The sequence below is a fragment of the Falco rusticolus genome, chromosome 5, assembly GCF_015220075.1.
Source record: "Falco rusticolus isolate bFalRus1 chromosome 5, bFalRus1.pri, whole genome shotgun sequence".
NCBI lineage: Eukaryota > Metazoa > Chordata > Aves > Falconiformes > Falconidae > Falco > Falco rusticolus.
The window spans coordinates 92,200,827-92,214,222 of record NC_051191.1 but is presented as its reverse complement, the minus strand read 5'-3'; positions in this window follow the sequence as shown (position 1 = coordinate 92,214,222).

Genomic DNA, 13,396 nt, shown 5'->3' with positions numbered 1-13,396 from the left:
TTCTGTGATGCCATAGCAAGTTTTTAAATTTCTTTAATGGTTTTTAAGTATGACAAACTAATACTTTGTTACAATGTCCATTCATTTGATATGTTACCATCTCAAACCAGTTGGTGACTGGGATAAAAACACTATTTGGGCATAAAACTGGAACTGCTGTGACAAATATCTTATTTGGATGGTTTATTTATTTTGACTACTGATTTTTGCATTAGCTCTTCTGTTAAGATGCTGGTAGTTCCCAAAAAATGTTTATGCTCTGTTGTAAATCTGAAGAGAATTTTACTAGTACAGAGCATTGTCTATTGAGAGATTTTTACATTCTAAGAAAGAAGACAAATAAGATACACTATTAGTCTAAAGAAGGAGGTATGAAGAGATTGTTCCTGGAGAGCAGAAACAGAGAAAATACTGTTCAAGAAAGTAGAGAGGGAAGTTATCTGCTGGTGAGAAGAAAGATTGTCTGCCTTATCAGGCATACTGACAGTCAAGTTCAGTCAGAAAATGAAACCAAATATTTGGATAGCACTTAAGGTGGTAGCTGAGGATGATTTGCTTAAATCTGTGTAAACAGAATTCTGAGGTTTGGTCAGGTTTTTGGAAAAATGAGACGAGACAATTCTGTATATAATGTTTGCCTACACTAACAAAAGCTGTAGATTTTCTGAACATTTATTTAAAACTTCATTTTCCAGTGGCCTTTAAAGGAAAATCTGATTTTGCTTTTTACTTTTGTCATACTTTCAATTAAAGCAGTCAGCAGCCTCCAACATACATACACACACACGTAAATTCTGTTCTTTCTTTCTTTCTTCCTACACTTACCTTCAATGTTGACACTGCAGTTCTAAGTCCTAATTTATTTGATTTAGAAAATGCATTTTTTTCCCCAGTTCTGCTTATCCATTATCGTTTTCTAGTGTTCTTATTTTCCTCAGAGTAAAAGCTTGACTCATACGTTGCTGTTTCTCTTTGAAGTATGGAGGTCTGAATACTAACATGACCCAACACGAACAGGTACTGAAACTATCAACTGTAATTTAACAGTTTATTACGTAAATTAGGTAGCTGTTATGAGAAAAAGCTTTTACTATGACACCACTCAGCTAAAAACATCTCTGAGATATAAAAGTATCCCTACCAGACTGCCACCAGACTGATGTTCACCTTACACAGGTACTGAAAAGAAAAAATAATGACAGAACCTGAAAGCAAATTCATATGTGAGTGTGCACGCATGGGTATTCACAAAGTGACAGGCACACAGATATGAATGAGGCCAAAGCTCAGAGTCCTTTATGAGCTTACTTAGAGGATTAAATTTTTTGTTTTAATCTTCTGTAATGAAATTGCTGTCCTTTGTTGGCCCTCTGAATAGTCAACAGTTTTTCTAGTTTGCTTTTCTCCATTTCATTGCATGCCCTCTTAGCCACTCCTCTGTCTGTAATGAGAAATCTGAGCTATTTTCTACTTCGTTCTTCAGTCTACACAGGATTTTTTTCACCTCTGCATTTTTTGAATCACTGAGTTCATAGGGAGAAACAGTGTATCTGCTTTTAACCCCTCTGATCCTCTGTTATCTTCTTCTATCTTTAAGACTTTTTAAGGTCAAGCAGAAACAACACTTCATGGGAACTGTTGTCTTCTCTATATGCCTTAAGCAGAAAACGTAAAGACCTGGCAGAATCTGGTGCATGTATTGCACTGGGGCCACCCTCATGCCACAATGTTTTGGGGTCTGCTGTTGCATTTGCTCCATGGTTCTGGGAAACCTCACTCTTTCTGGTGTGTATTGTCAGCCTCCGAGCTGGGGAAACAACTTGCATGAGGTTCAGCTTCCATCACTCATTTTATCCGTGGGCTGGCCAAAGTTGCTGCTCAGGAAGCTCTCAGCCACAAATGGAAATTTCAGAGTATCTTTTAACCCTGGTTCAATTGGTACTCTGCTGTGCCAGGATTTCAGTACATGTTAGGGAAAATAATTCACACTCCTATTCTAGCAAATCTGGGCAATGTTGGACATAGCAAGTTATTGATTCCTTTCTTTTCCACCTACTCTTTTAGAGATGCAGCTTCAAAGAGTGATTAGTGCCTTTATTTTCTAAGTACTGGGTACTTATGTTATGCTTCCAAGTCTTAAAAAAGCTCCCCAACATTGTTCTATTAGACAACAGATATTGTGAAGCAATGTCTATTGGCTTGACAAACAAAAGAAGAAACAAATTATTGGAAAGGCAAAGTGACTTGGCAAAGAGGATACCACAAAGCAGTAGAGGAATGGGAATAACTGAATCCACATGTCCAGATGGAATGATTCATGTGTTTTCTCAAATAAAACTAAACTCATACACACAAGCAGGCTTAATATACACTAAACCACATTCCTCCAAACCGTCCTTTCCTTAAAGAGTACTTCAGACATTTTTTGCTGCTTTAATGAGAAAGAATGAACGGTGGGAGTTAGCGACTATCTGCTAAGCACAGCCACTAGCCCAGCCTGGTAACATACCTAAGAGTATCACACATGAGCTTTCCAGGGAAATCTGAGAATCCCTCCAGGGTTTAAAAACCAGAATTTAGATAGTTGCATGCATAGCTCATCAAGGAAGTGTTGATGACCAGGCTACCTCATGGGTAGAAACACGGGGTCAGGAGTGCTTAGGAGTCTTCAGTACTAGAGTGTACCTGCCCAAAGGATTCTGCTGCAAGAAAAGGCAATTTATTACCATTTTCAGATCGCAAGAAATCGTTATCTTCATATTATTTTCCTCATATTTGGGGGGTTCCTTAGTTTCTTTTTTTTTTCTTTAGTGCTACTTAGGACCAGATTCGACAAGACTTAATGTCGATTTAATGCAATTATACTGTAACTTTGATGTTATACTTGGAGATTTTCCTAGTGTCTGTGTGAATAAAGCAGAAAGGATATGGTTCCCAACATGACAGATCACCAAAGTTTCCATTGCTCCCTATGTAAACTGCCATATAATACTGCTGTTTAAATTCTCCACCAGAGCTACATGTCTTAATAGTTCCATGTTCTTCCTCAGCCTCAAGTATCAAAGGGCACGCATATCTTCTGGTTCATTGCTAAGAAATATTTATAATATAGCAGCACATGGTGTTTCCACCCTGTAAAATCACCACCATTAATAGGATCTGAAGTAATCATGGGCTCTGTTCCGGCTACTGCATAAAATCAAATTCCTAGGAAACCACAGTCACTCACTGCACTGCCTGTGGTGATATTTCCTGCACTCAGTAATACATGGAAACCCCCTCACTTTCTTCGTCATTCGGAAAAACATTTCTTTTCAATGAAGTTCTCATTGCTTTTACTTACATATGCATTTTCAGCGCAGTGTTACATCTGCAGACAACTAGTATGAGATTTTTCCACTTTTGTCCAAGGAATCTCTTCATGCTCTAACACAGAGGGTGTATATCTCCTCTTCAGATTATCAAATTTTACAATCTGCAGTTCCCCATGACTGTATAATGGCTTCTAAATCATCTGGGTCTTGCTGAAATAGAATTATTTTTTAATATTTTTTTAAAAAAACTTATCTCTGGATTCAAAACAGTATATCTAACACACTTCTTTATGCTAATCACTTCAGCTCTGGTAGCTGTTATAATTGGTGAAGAGTCAATAGAGTCTTATGGTTCTAAATTGTAACAAAGCTCTGCCTTTGTCATAGTCTGAAGAGCAAGTGTCTACTAGTAGCTATACTAACATTCATTGTGTCCATGAGCTGCTTGGCACTTTTCCTCTCTACAGCTTTAACAGAACAGGTCCTCAATCTGCTTATTTTTATTTTTTTAAAAATCTTTAGTATTTTACAAGCAGATGTTCAGTCATGGGGCTATATTCCCATGCTAAAGTTCAATCTGCAAGCAGAGTTCAAGCACTTCAAGATCATACAGGATGCTGATGAAAAGCTGAGTTTCAGCTTTCTTCCTTTGCTTATGTTTCCATCATCCATGTACTAGTAACCTGACCTGAATTCAGATGTGTGCTTCCATTAGATAAACAGATAGCAGGAGTACATCGATGTGCCAAAGTAAGAAGGTACGATGTGCACTCACCCATTGGTGACCAAGCAGAACAAAGTGACACGCATGTACCATGACAACATTACATTGCTGAAGTAGCACCTTTCAGATTTTGTCAGTCAGCCATGTATTTGTGTGCATAGATTAATACAGCATTTAAGGAAGAGAATAACATCATTTTATTTACTCCCATTTCCAGAGAAGTCTCAGATTGTTATGGTTTAAACCCAGGTGACAACCAAGAACCAGGTAGCTGCTCATTCACTCCCCCGCTCTCTCCTGATGGGATTGGGGAGCAGAATCAGGAGAAAGGTAAAACTCTTGGGTTGAGATAAGAACAATTTAATTTGAAATAGAATGAAATATAATAGCAACAACAACAATTGTAATGAAAAGGGGACAAAGGCAGAGAGGAATTAAATCCAAAAGGAACAAAAACCAACAAGTGATGCACAGTGCAGCTGCTCACCCCCTGCTGAGCGATGCCCAGCTGGTCCCCAAGCAGCAATCCACCAGCCCACACCAACCCCCCCAGTTCATATACCAAGCATGGCACTCTATAGTATGGAATATCCCTCTGGCCAGCCCTGGCTGTGCGCCCCTGCCCCCTGCCCCCCCCCCCCCCCGGTTTCTTGTGCCCCCAGCCTGCTGGCTGGCAGGGCTTGAGGAGCTGAGAAGTCCTTGAGTTGGTATAACCACCACTGAGCCACAGCTGCAACCAGCCACGGGCTGCCAGCACCGCTCTCAGCCAAACCCAAAGCACGGCACTGCACCAGCTACCAAAAAGAAAATTCACTCTGTCCCAGCTGAAAGCAGGACACAAACACCCGTGCTCAGATACACGCTTCATGTGTACTCAAACTGTTTGCATAAAAGATCATGCACCAGCAAGTTTTTGGGCAAGGGGGATAAGAATAGACAACGTAGACCCAAACATGGAATTGTTTAGAGCATGGATGGGTCAGACACATTCAGTCCTCTTTACTTGAAGTCTAGCACCAGGTACATCTCATGACAGTTTTTCCCTGCTCAGCACTAGGTAATAAATAGCGTGTGGCTGTTGTGGATGCTCCTTCCTGGTTGCAGCAAAGAGTAAGGTAACAGGACAGCCTGAACATAGCAAGAGTGTGCTGTACTTCTGCATGGGTACATGGACCTAGCTGGCTTTCCCCAGGGACAAGCCACCCTTTAGGTTATCACACACAGCCAAGGTGTCTTGTCAAAATGAACTTAGGAAACCCTCATCAGCAATAAAATATGCCATTTTTCTTTACATTTTGCTTCTATTGGTATTACGTCTAGTATGTCTGATGGATGCATTTGGTATATTTTCATGATTATTATGGTACAATGCCTGAACATAGAAGGATAACAAGTTTCTTTTGAGAACACTACTACATCATTCCTCTACTCTGACATGGATATTTGTTAGGGAGAGTGGATGAATGCTGTTTGGAGGCAGAACAGAGAGATTACTGTCAGGGTATCTTGACTCACATCAGCAACCTGTGTCGATTTTTTTGCTCGATATATCAAACCCTCTTAGATGACAAAGAACCCAGTGTGTTACATGCATTGTAGGATTATGTTACAGGATGCATTACAGGACAGCAACATCTGTTCCAAATTCAGGCACATTCAGTCCAGCACAAAACATTTCATCCTTCTTGCCACTGTAGTGAGATGTTATCAAATAGAGTACCAAGTACTGACTAGAAAAGGATTTTCAAGGTTTCAAACATCTCTATGTGCCTTAAGGAACACAGACCCTAACTATTATATAAATCAGTATGGGAATTTACATAAAGCCTGGCCCCATAGACTGAGCAAAATCGCATCTAGAAGCACAGAGGAAATGGGAGTGGAAGGGCTACCTAAGCCCAGTGCTTCCCACATGAAAAGAAAAAAACACCTAAACAACCAAACCCAATGTTTTGTCATCAATCAGTGACTCTTCAGGTAAAATCTTGTTGAATTATTATGCAGCTACAATGAAAGTGTTCTCAGAAGGACTTGATAAGCAGGAAGAACTGGTTGCACTTATTATAATCAGTGACATCCTTGAAATAAGGGAGCTCATGGTACTGAAGGGTGTGAGGAAGAAGAGTAGCAGAGTACAGACCCTGGATTTCAGATGAGCAGATTCAAATTTCTCCAGGAAACTGGCAGGTGGGATTCCACAGGAGGAAATTCTAAAGCAATCCCTAAAAACACCCAGGAAGCCCCAAAGGTCTTTAAGGACAGCACCCTCCAAGTACAGGAATAGTCCATCCCAGTACTCAGGCACTGAGACAGGTGTCCCTGGAGGCTGCTTTGGCTAAGCAGGAAATTCGTGGTGGAGCTCCAATGCAAAAGGACAGCATACAGAAGTGGAAGCAAGGTCAGGTTACATGTCACAGCACTCCCAAAACTAGCTGGCTGCAACAAGGCTTTTACCATCACATATCAAGTTAACTTCAATAAGTAGTTTGCACACCTTGCCCCAGCACAGCCACCAATCCCCCACAAGATCTCAAGGGTCCATCTATTGTTCCTACTGTTTCTTCATACTCTTCAGGCCAGTCCCTCTGCTGCCTTCTCCTTGTCTCTCCTCATCCAGGGCACTCACTCTCCTCCATCTACTTCTTCCAGCTCTCTCTTCCTTGGCTGCTCCTCTTCCTGCCCCCCCCTTAGAGCTATTTAACTACTTAGCAGGAACCAGCCACAGCTGCACCTTATCCACATCAGCCACCCTGCCGCCCCTGAAGCCAGCCCACAGCTGTATATTGTCAATGTTAATTAACCTGCCTTCATTCCTCTACATCTACAGAGGAGAAATATTTCATAAACAGGTAGGAATGATGTTAGGAAAGTGAAAGCTCAACTGGAATTGGCATTTGCAGGGGCATCAAGATCAACAAAAAGAGCTTCTATTGCCACGTTAGTAGTAAAAGGCAGAAGAAAGAAAACGATGGCCTACTGTTGAATGGCTGGGGAATGCAGAGTCAGCGGGCATCGAAAAGGTTGAGGTACACAGAACCTTCTTTGCTCAGTCTTCACCAACAAGCCCTCTTAGGCCTCTGTGCTTGGCAGGAGAGTCTAATGAGAAGGAGAACTACCAGTGGAAGGCTGAGTAAATGATCACAGACTGGGGAACATCAAGTTGAATAGCTTCACTTTAGTCACTGGACAAAATCCTCTTGGGATGTGCACAGAAGGTGATTTGGAACAGTCCACATAGATTGGGTAAGGTTAAATCATGCCTGCCCAACTTGATTTCTTTCTGTGATAAAATTATTTGATTTGTGGATAAAGGGAGAGTAACAGATGTTACTTACACCAAGTTTGGCAAAGCCCTCAATGCTTTCTTGCTCAGTATTCTTGTATTCAAGTTAGGACATTGTGGTCTGGATGGGTGGACAGATAGGCTTTTTAATGGATTTCAGCAATTTGGAGTCTGTAAAGACAATAATGAAGAACTGTTTTGTAAATTGGTCAACCATCTAATTTCTGACCTTCAGCAATGTCACTCTGCATGACAAGTCCATTATAAAGAGGGACAAGGTAGCTTTTTTTATATTACTGTGGAAAATAAATGGTTATGCCCTTGTTCTCATGGGCCCCATCTTCTTAGTACATTATATACACAGCCAGCAGTACAACAGGTGTGGTTATGTTTCCCTTTATTTCATTTTTTTTAAAATTAGATTCCCTTGCATTTTGTTCTAAGCCTATACTGAAGGTACTGTTTTGCATACCTTTTGCATAGGGCTTAGTGCCTAAGTGGAGGTGCTTGACAGACGAATACAGTTCTAGACCCCTTTGAACTGTGTGCTGCTCCAGAAGGACCCTGTGCCTGAAGATGAAATTGATGTGATTAAGAGGTAGACAAAAGATTAGGAAAAGACCCAGAGGAGAATATACATGTGAAGAATATCTCAGAAGGTTGAGATTTTTTCTGCATTTGAGCCCCAGGAGAAGATCTTCCTATAAAATCTCATTTTCTAACAGGCCGTGCACATTAGTTTTGGCATCAGGTTGCACATGATATTAAAAAGGGAGCTTCTATTTGTCACAGCTGCAAAACCCTCTAAAACAGCTTTTAAGTCTATCATGTAATAAAATCAGGGAAAGTCTTGATCATATCTTTTCCTGTCAGGAAGTGGCCCCAGTGTTACTGATTGACAAAAGGCATTTGAGATAAAAATAGAGAGTTTTAAAAGACAAGCTGACAGATTATTCCATACTCAAATAGTTATATAGAAGTATATAGGGAAGGAACTGCTGGAATAATGAACAAAGAGAAGGACAGAAACAGAAAAATATTTATTCCTTCCTGCTAAAGAAAATCCAGACGTACAGGAGGTTAAAATGTGAAGACAAATGCACATCTAGAGGAAGTATTTCTTAGCATAGATCATCAAAATGGGTGTCAGAACCCCTTACCACCAACAACACTGACATGACTGTTGTAAGTTTAAGGATTTATTTAATTAGCTATTAGCAATATCCTTTGATCAGTCAGTAGGAAGGCTAGTCTGATATAGGTAGACACACTTAAATATAAACAATTTTTTACTTTAACATCCAATCATATGCCTGAATCTTTGGACTTAAGTCTTTGGAAATTATTGGTGAGGTAAAGTTTGAAAAGATCTTCCCAAGAAAATTCAGAGTTCCTGACTATATCACTTTACCCTTTTCCTTTTAGTAGTGAAGAACTGTGCTATAGTTACAAAATGTCCTCATGTTTCAGCATTCATATATATCTTTGAGTTTAAATAGATGATCTATTTTGTATTATGAGAAGGTAGATCTGACACTAGCTCCTTTGGTCTGTATTGATTGCTCTGCCAGGAAAAGCAGCACCATTGTGTCTACATTTGTACTACTTTTCTAACGGAGTGCTCCCTCAGGCCATCCTAATACCCAGTTCACCAACTACTGGTGTTGAAAAGCCCTCTTAAAACACTCAAAAATCACTTCCAGCAATGCTTTCTTTACCTGAGCAGTGTTCAAGGCTATAGAACTTGCCTTTCATGAAGGAAAAATGTTGAACAAAGCCATAAATGGCAACTCCCTTCGGACTGATGAAAAGGGGGAAATACGTTGCTACCATATGTAAAAAGCATTTCAGAGTATTATACCTTTGCCCTTCACAGAGAATAGGAGGAGAACATCCAGGCTGGTTATGAGAAGGTGGTGACTAAAGGTCACAGCACAGCCAAATAACCCACGCAGACCACATGCCTTCTTTCAGCATGGATTCCAGCAGACCATGGGTCTGATGAAACTGTTATGTGCTAAGACCAGCTAGGATCACCATCTGCAAGCTGGTCAGCCACTCCTTTCATCAGCCCCTCCCTGGTGAGATCAGTATTTGTTAAAGGTCAGTTGCTTTAGCATGACGATTGACACCCAGGTATGTGTGTACAGGCTGTTCGGAGCCAGTGCCAGTGGCTGACACAATGCCATGAAGGTGACCTTTTGCACACTGACTTTCATGATCCATTCCTGATTATTTCATATGTGGAATATCATGTGGTCTTACTGATGGGAGTTGGTGAGGCTCATCCCAAACACTGAGACATAGGAGGAATAAGCATGCCAGTGTTCGCAAGCACCTCAGCTACATCCCCAGTGCATCGCACCAGTGAGCCAGTCTCTGTCCTTCAACAAGCCCGGACACTGTTCCCAGTAGACCAAGTACCTGAAAAAAGAACAGTAACTGAATAAAGAACTAACTCTTATCTGAATCCATTAGATTCCGGTTTGTGTCTGTCATAAAGGACAATACGTGGAAGCAGTATGTACGTCTATGTGCAGAAGCAGCAGAGGTGGAGTTCTGGGAAAATTATGAGTAGCTGTGATCTCATTGCTTTGTGAAAAAGACTCAGTTCAAATTCTTCTGCTTACATCTGCCTTGCACCTCCTTAAAACCTATTCTTGTCATTTTATTGTCTTTTAGTTCAAGTGCAAGAAGATTAATTATATCCCACTTAGTCTTTGCATCTTTGAAAAGTTTGGATTTTTCACATTTAATTCAAGTTCTAGCATTTGCCATGTAACATCATCATCTACAGCCAAAAATCTTATTGCAGGTTTCTTTAGAAACCTAGTCTGAACTCAGTTTATAACCAGCTTAAGCAAACAGTTGAAGATAAAACCTTCAGCCTGTAATGCACACTTTACACTGATTTAATGTAAAAATGGCCTCAGAAATTGGATATTTGTGATTCTTTTCTCGTTTTCTGACTGTAGCTGTACTGTGAAGCTCTTTCCTTAATGAAAGAGAAAAAAAACCCTCTCCTTTGCTCCTCCTCCCCTGCCCTCCTTCCCTACAACCTTCCTTCCCTGCTTCCTCTCCCCCTCCTTTTCCTCCCTCCCACCCTTCCTTTCCTTCCTCCCTCCTTCCTTCTTCCTCCCACATGATTTGATCATATCACAAACACCCTGATACCTAAGCACCCATGTCTGTTCCTTGTTAATCCCCAAATGTCTGCATTAGCACTTACTAAACTTTTATGATCACTAAATTCCAGTTTTATTTCTGCCAAAGAAGTGTTTCTGTGTTTTGGAATCTGTCAACTCAAAGATACTAAAAATGTATCACAACATCACGGTACTACAAAGTTGCATCCCTGCTGTAAAGCAAAGTTTTAAAATGGTGAGCAACTTTGTCTAAAGTTTGGAGTTAAATAATCATTCTCCAGTGTTTAGCCATTATATTGTCCCAAAGTTTGGAAACAATGTCTGTGAAAATCAGCTTTCCTGACTAACTCACAGGGGCACTGCTCTGAACTCTGTGTGACAGCAACCAGTTTCTTCTGCAGCATGCATAGCCCTGATCAGCAGGGCTGATTCCTCTTGGCTAGTTTGAGCCCTGCTGTGGCCAGCAAGCATGGCAGTGTGAAAGCCACACATATGTGCTGTCAACTTTCTGCAACCAGGGAAAGGCTGGATCATGAAAAATTGCACATGAACTGCAATTTAAGCAAAAGCAGCCAAACTAAGGTGGGGTGTAGATTCAGCGACTTGGGAGGAAGCCCTCATACTTTTTTTAATGACAGGCTGAACTATTTCAGTCTTCTGTATCACACAAACTGCGAACTCTGCGAAACACAGTGAGCTTAGCACTTCAGAAAGTCGTCTTTGAGGCTACAAAGCAAAACCAGCCTCCCGTTGCCTTGTCAGTATGCCTTAAGCAAGGCACTCAGAGAGAACAGTTTTCAAAATTAATGTTCTTGTCCTAATTACCAGTATACAACATTTTGTTGAAGCCTAGTAGGAACTTTATGAAGACCCACACCCTCCAAATTTCTTCCAGAGACCTTTCAATATGCTTCAGCTGGTGTCCTTCGGCAGGGAAGGGCTCCCCAGTTTACTGGTGTGCAAGGTGACCCAGAAGGCAGATGGCGCTATCAGGTGTACCCTTAATCCCAGGGGTTACAAGGCTATTTTTCACACTAGGGATCAGAAAAACATCAAGACAGATGTACAGTTTAATACTATTTGCTAAGTGGAATTAAGCAAATATTTTTAGCTCAATTTTTTTTTCCCTGTAAATATAAAACTCATCTCTTCAGTACTGCAGCAATTAATGTGGTTTGTATATGTATATATTTAAGCCTATACAAATTCATACTAAGCTCTAAAATGCTGGTGGATGACAAAATACAGGCACAAGACCAGATGGGAGAGGAGAAATTACAGGAGACAGTAATGATGGACTTACTTTTTCATTTTCTGTGGGGATGAGGAGTCAAAGGCAGCTATTAATGTTTGAATAATAAGGGACAATGATCAATTGTGACTTGAGAGGTTCAGGCCAGACATCAGAAAAAAAGTTCTTACCAAGGCGTGGTGCAGCACAGAAACAGGTACACAGAGGAGTTTTTGGATCTCCATCTTTAAGATTTTCAAGAGTCTGGAAGACAAAGTCATGGTGGACATAATCTGATATTTGATGATCACAGATGTCCTTTACAACTATTTTTTCTATAAGCCAATGGATAAATCTTGCTAGAAATCTGCTAACCTCAAATCTTTCATTCACTTCTTAATCACTCGCTTTTCCTATACCTTCAAATTCAAGCTGATTTGTAAAATTCTCCTGTAGATAATGCCACTGTTAGTGATCCGAATCAATAGTATTTATTTGTGGGAAGAATTAGTCCAGTCTATTTCACCTCTAGGTGAAAACCTAGAGCTTTATTTGTCAAGCACTGAACACTTAAAAAAAAGGATGAAGGGTGACTGAGTCAAATCTCCTTCCAGAAGAGTTTTTCCAGGCAAGCTAGTGAATTTTCTATTATTTATCAGAAGCATAATGGGAGAAGCGAGAGAACACTATACAACACAAATGAGAGCAACACTGGGCAAGTACTTAAATTGTTGCTTTAACTTGTTTACTTCTGTAAAAGACATAGATAGTGATGGGTTTGTTACTGTTTTTGTTATAAAAATCTGAAAAAAATAACACATTATGGGGACTAAAGCTAGATATTGCAAACAAAAAACCCCCAACCCAACTGCAAATAGAAAGCTATTGTTTTAGTATATTAGCAATTTTATTGATATCTAATAAACAAGCAAATCTTTGTTTACATCTGAGTTCCTCAAGAGCACAGAACGCCCTTTGATAGGAGTTTATGGGAATTCATTAATCAGGATTCATCCCGTTAGTTTGACTTGCAGTTTCTTTGCCTTGGTTGCTTTAATGTGCAATGTAAGATGAAGCCCTTACCCAGACTAGAAAGGAAATCTTAGTAATAATTTATGAAATGGTGTAAACACCGAATTCGGTGAACTACAATTAACCATAGTTATACATGCAAAACTGGGCTATTTGCGTCTGTTTTGCATGTGTATTACTGAGACAACTCTCTGTACCTATGTGAATTTTAATTGCAGGCAGCTATAGCTTATATGTCACCTCACCACCCAAAGTAGGTCATTCCACCAACATGAAAATATGTCTTCTCCAGGGAGCTTGTACTGCAGTTTTCACTAAATATTCAATGACTGTAAAACACAAGGGCCTTGATAGTTCTTATTTTGACCTGGAGGTCAGTGTTTGAAACTCTATACAAATTTTGTATAAAGAAATTTCTGAAGTGGATTGCTGTGGAAAACCAGCTTTAATTCAAAAAATTTAACATGAACCTGCATGTGACAATCCAAGCAATTTATCAGCTAATGTCCCTGACTGCTACTAAAGAAACAAACACAAAAATTGACCCATAATATTTATTTTAGACATAAAGAAGCAAACAATGTGCTCCATATATTTATTATTTTTATTGTCAGCAAAATACTACTCATTTTATTACAAGCATCTGGATCAAGACATTCATTCTTA